This window comes from Schistocerca americana, chromosome 11 (assembly GCF_021461395.2).
Source record: "Schistocerca americana isolate TAMUIC-IGC-003095 chromosome 11, iqSchAmer2.1, whole genome shotgun sequence".
NCBI lineage: Eukaryota > Metazoa > Arthropoda > Insecta > Orthoptera > Acrididae > Schistocerca > Schistocerca americana.
In genome coordinates this window covers 104,091,460-104,097,459 of record NC_060129.1, presented here as the reverse complement: position 1 = coordinate 104,097,459, position 6,000 = coordinate 104,091,460, and positions in this window count along the sequence as shown.

Here is a 6,000-nt window from a genome sequence, read left to right as displayed (position 1 = left end):
AAAGGGTCAGCTGCCCTCTGTAATAAATAGTAAACTGAGTGAACGGGTGTCGTGGGACACCCACACCGAATAAAAAAATGGTTCAAATGGCTCTGAGCACTATGGGACTCAACTGCTGTGGTCATCAGTCCCCTAGAACTTACAACTACTTAAACCTAACTAACCTAAGGACATCACACACATCCATGCCCGAGGCAGGATTCGAACCTGCGACCGTAGCAGCAGCGCGGCTCCGGACTGGAGCGCCTAGAACCGCACGACCACCGCGGCCGGCCGCACCGAATAAATGCAGCGATCAATAACGAGCAATATGAGGTCAACAAAAAAAAGAAAAAAAAGAAAGAAAGCGGCTAAGCTGCAGTGCTGAAGGTCGTAAATTCGTATACCACTTGGTAATATAATTTTCTTTCCTTTTCGTGTTTGTAGCACAGTCTGAGACTTCGTTGTTCGTGAAAGTTAAGTACTTCCGTATGTTTCAGAAATGAAATTGCTGTGCGTGAAACAAATGACAGCGATATTTATATTTTTTCTTGTCAGAAATATGTCTCCATTCTTACCGAATACGTAGCGATTTGCGAGTATGTGGTCAGACAGTGATCTAAGAGCACAACATAAATTACTGCGAATAAACTAGCAGTAATCATCATTGCATGTCTCAGTGTAACGCAGCATGTTATTACGAGATAACACTCGGTGCAGTAAGGCACGCAGCCGTCTACTACAGTGTCTGCAGGATGGCTGTTTTTTTTTCCTCTGCTCACAGTACAGCTGACGCTGCCTCCCGTGATAACTGCATAGCGTAACATTCAGCCGATACGAAGATTCATACCCTCTACGAATCTAAGTAATCCATATTAGCTGTTATCCGATTTTGTTCAAATTTGGTACACAGCCTTTTGTTATTAATAGAATGCTGCCGTCAAAATGTCAGATTTTTATTTGTTATAGTTCCGGAGATGAAGAGAATTACCTAAAAGTCCTAAAACCTATGCTTGTTTTTTAAAACAAGGTTAGGAAATATAACACATCGTCTTTCATTATCAGCCATTGAAAAGTTATCAGTACATAAATTAAATTAATTAGAATTTTCTTTTTAAAACTTTAGTCACTTTGCATTACTTGATACACAAATTGGTCAAAATTATTATTTGATTATATTTTGTCGTCCGAGTGCGTGTCAATAATTGAGAGAGAGTATGTGGCACATACATTAAAATTTAATCTTTTACGTGAGACCGTGTACAAATAAACCGTGGGAAAGTTAAGTTGCCACCACGTTTCAGGTGACGTATGTCTGTGTGAGCATGCTTTTCTATAAAAACAGCCTCAATGGAAATTAGAGGCGGAGTAAGACTATTTATCAATTTGAAGAATACTTCGCACTTCGCTTATTTGGATTAAACATAATACAAGAAACTGAAGTTTTGCTGACATTAATTACTATCAAATTAGTTATTGGACATGGCAAGACTCGCTGCAGGAATGATCAGAAAGGAAGTTCTGATTGGTCGTTTCGACAGCAAATCAGAAATAAGCTGTTCCCGCACGAATAGAGGAGTGTGCAGAGTGGAGAGTACCTCGGGAGAGTCTACTGCTAGCTGGCCTATGGATATCACCAGCTTGTGAGCAGAAAGATAGCGTTTCAGAAATGTTTGCAAATATTTTGAAACTTATGGGAGATATAAATACTATAAATGAATGGATTGTGTTCCAGAATTAAAATTACATTAAGCTCTGACATTAACATTAAAATGAAGGAAATGGGTTCTGATATAAAGAATTCTTTAAGTTCTGAAACAAATAGGTGGTATACTGAAGCTGACGGATTGGTGTCTGAAGCTAATCAAGGGGTTACTAACATGTCAATAGAAATAGAATCGAAGATCGAAAACAAAATTTCTAAATTAAGAGATTCGTGGAAAAACGATATGACCTTGTTTAGTGACAGAGTGGAAAGTGAAACTAGTAAAGTAAAACAAGAATGTAATAATCCTGTTGCAACAGTAAAAAATGAATTGACATCTAGATTAAGAAAGGTGCTGATGACAGCAAACACTTAGCGGGACAAGTAAATGGAGATTTAAATAAAATGCAGCAACAAGTAAATAATGTGGAAAAGCAATATGAGGATAGTCACACGATAATGGGAAATGAAATTAAGGAAGGAAAGGATGTGTGTGAGAAATTTAATGTGCAATTCATTGCTAAATTTCGTTACCTGGAAACAAACATAACTCAATTTAGTACAGATGTAGTTGAACAAATGTGTAACCATGATGGTAGACTGGAAAGAGTAGAACAAAGTGCTACTAACAGTAGTGGCTATGTAATATCTAATGGTGTTGTGAATTCATCAGAAATTGCATATGTGACACATCGCCAGTTTTTGCGATTTGATCCCAGTAAAAAAGTACATTGTGAAGAATTTTGGGATGATTTTGAGGACGATTTGCCCAAATCATGGAATGATAAGCAAAACATTGACTTTATAGCGTCATATTTGATGGGTGAAGCTAGAGTGTGTGTGGTGGGGGGGAAATTGGATAGTAGATAAATAGGATAGAGGATTTTAAACTGGCATTTTTTGAGGAATATTAGGCAAAACGAAAGCAGAGGGAAGTTTTGAACAAATTCTGGTCAGGTGAAAAAAATGATCCGAAGAAAGATACTATTAAGAGTTTTGTGCAAAAATGGGTGACAACTTTGTCCTATTTGAGAGAGAGAACAGATAATTATGGGGGTAGAGATTGAGTTGTCTTTGTACTGGCGTAATAAAAAAATGTCGGCACCTAGGGACGATATTGGTAAATTTATTAATTACACTGAGAAGGTAGAAAATCTTCTAAAGGAGGAGGAGAATGTTAGGAGGGATTACAGGCCTCCCGTTAACCAAAATGGAAACAGAGCCGAGGCACATGTAAGTAGAATAGGAGTGCAAAGATCCAGTAATTACAGGGGCACGTACCGCGGGCGAGGGGGTCCTGTTGGAAGTAGACATAATGGCAGAGACCAAAACGTTGAATGTAGACAGAAGCAGTCAGCTGACTGGGTGGAGTGGCGTAGACAGCCAGCCGAAAGAAATGTCAGTGCCTGCGATCGCGTAGGAGAGGGGGAAAACTAATGGAAGTCAGTCTGTATTGGTGCTAGCAATTGCAGGCTGCGGCAGTACACGTTAAATCCCCTAGCAATACGTTTTGTAAAGCAGCCACCAGATTAAAATCTTGGCATTGGTTTAGTAGAAACAGATGTTTCAGAGGAGACGGAAACTGTTGAAATATGCGTTTTTGCGTGTAGTAGAAAAGGTCATAATAGCGATTTCAGGAACCACGTAAATGAGGAACAGCTATTAGAAGATAACGATTCAGAACAGGATGTTAGTGTGGGTGAGCACTGCAATGCGGAGGAGGAGGCTAGAGTGATCTGTAGAATTAGCACGGGGGGGACGGTATTAGAGGTGTCTGAGGAAGAATCTACGTAGAAGAGCAGAGGAAGTTTTATGTAGATTAGAAGGAGTTGTGTCTAATAGTGACGAAGAAGGAACATAAGTGGAGGAAGGAGGGGATTATTTTTATAATAGGACGGGTTGCAGAATCCGATATTATTATTAAAGAAGGAGAGTGTTTGGAGAAGTGTTTCGATTTGTCAGTAGTGGACAGACTAATTAACGCTGCCACATTTAATGAGGAAGAAGAATCCCTGAATACGTGCGTAATTTCCACAGAAGGTGTAGGATTCAGTAGGCGTGATGTAGTGCAAGATTTGTTAAACGAACTTCATTCTGAAGTCACAGAGAAAACTTCAGGACAGTCTATGGTAGATGTTGGGATCTTCTCATTGAAACAAGTAACAACTGTTTACTGGATAATAGTTCCGATTTATGTGCAGTGTCACAGAGTTTTGTGAATGCTCTCACTGTTAGTAAGGATGTGGTTAAAATGCCAGTGAATGGCATAAATATTATTGTAGCCACAGGGAAAAGTAAGAAAGTAGTTAAACATGAAATTATGCTGCCTGTCAGGATTGGTGATGTACAGTTGGACCAGAGTTTTCTGATAGTAAATGGCTTAAGCGTGGTACTGCCGGTGGGGAGCAGATTTCTTACAAAAGTAGAAAGGAAAAGTGGATTTTGTACGTAATGAAGCGCTCATTGTGGCGCGGGGAAGAACAGTAGCTATCCCTCTTATTGGTAAAGAGCAATATGAATCCGACGAGCAAAGTGACATGACTATATGTTACTGCAGAAAGAAAGACGATATTGTGGGGTATAATGAGTATGGAGAAAGGAAGAAAGTAGATCCTTCTGAGGTAGAAAACATCCGAATAAGAATTAACGAAAAAGTACAGGGATTATCAGATTTGATAGAAACAACAAAGGATGAGCTAAAAAAAATTTTGAGCGGACATCAGGAAGTCTTTTTTGACCATCCAGGACTAGTTCAAGATTACGAATGTCATCTAACTGTAAAAGAGGACGTACATTTCTTCCGAAAGCCATTCGGTGTTCGGGAGGTATATAAAGAAGCTATGAGAGATATGATTCAAAAAATGCTTAAATGGGATATGATAGAAAGGGGAAGTAGTGTGTATAACAACTCATTGAGTGTGGTGCCTAAAACAGATGGTTCAATTAGGCTCGTGTTGGACGCTAGAACTTTTAACAAAATAATATTGTAAGAGAGTGATAGGCCTGAAAATATTGAATAATCATTGCAAAGAGTTAACGGTGCAAAATTCTTCACATCCATGGATGTAACTTGTGGTTACTAGAACCTACCCTTAGTGAAAGAATCTAGGAAATACACAGCTTTCCTGTTCAAGAGAAGGTGCTATTGGTACAAGGTTGTGGCCTTTGGGTTAAACATCCGCGTTTGTGTATTTGTTAGAGCAATTTTCCAAGTGCTAGATGACCAGTTATTGAGAAGAATTACAGTTTATGTGGACGATGCGTTCATTTTAACTCCCAATTGGGAAGAACACTGTATGTTGTTGGATAAGGCTTTAGAAGCAATAGAAAGGGTTGGAATGAAACTCAAATGAGACAAAACGGAGTTGACGGGGAAATAAATAAAATTCTTAGTGGAAAAGGAATTATGCCTGATCCCGAAAAAATTAAAGCCATTAGGGACTTTTTACTACTCAAAAGAAATTAGAAGGTATATTTGGCCTTTTTGGATTGTATCGAAAATTTGTGCCTGGACAATTATTCAGTTCCTCTTGTCCGAGAAAACCATTAAAGAAAAATGTAACGTATAGATGGACGAATTAGTGTTGAAGAGCTTAAATGAGCGCTGCTAAGTAGTCATATCTTAAACCTTCCTCACTTTTCCAAGCCTTTCTGTCTTGGGTCAGATGCATGTGGTTCCGGTATGGGGGGGGGGGGGGAATTGTCCCAAATTGAAACAGAAGGAGAAAACCAAGATCACATAACGATCGCGTTTGCTAGTCGATCGTTGCAATAAGCAGGAAAGAACCATGGCATTTCTGAGCTGGAAGCTCTAGCAATTATATTTGGGCTACAGAAATTTGAACATTACCTATTAGGCCACAAAGTAATAGTTTACAGTGACCATCAGGCCTTAATATATTTGCAGACATGCCGACTATAACACAACAGACTGATGAGGTGGGCAATGTATCTCCATAAATTTGATATAGAGTTAAAATACATAAAGGGCTCATAGAACCTTGTAGCTGATGTATTGTCTAGAAATGTGAAAGAAAGCGGGAAGGAAGTAGATCCTTTAGGACAACAGGAAAGGAGTGATGTCTTGCTGGCAACCATACAGTTAGAGGAAGAAGGACCGCTTGAACTAATTTGTAAGAACTGCAAGAGGGAACAAAATCCATATGACAATGAGGAAAAATGGCTCATCTGTTCCCCAGAACAACAGGTGGGCTTCCTGAAAGATTATGTGCATAGGATGTACAGGCATTATGGAGCCAGGAAATGCATTTTGAAATTGAATGAGGTGGTAATTTTCTATGTCATGTGGCGCAGGG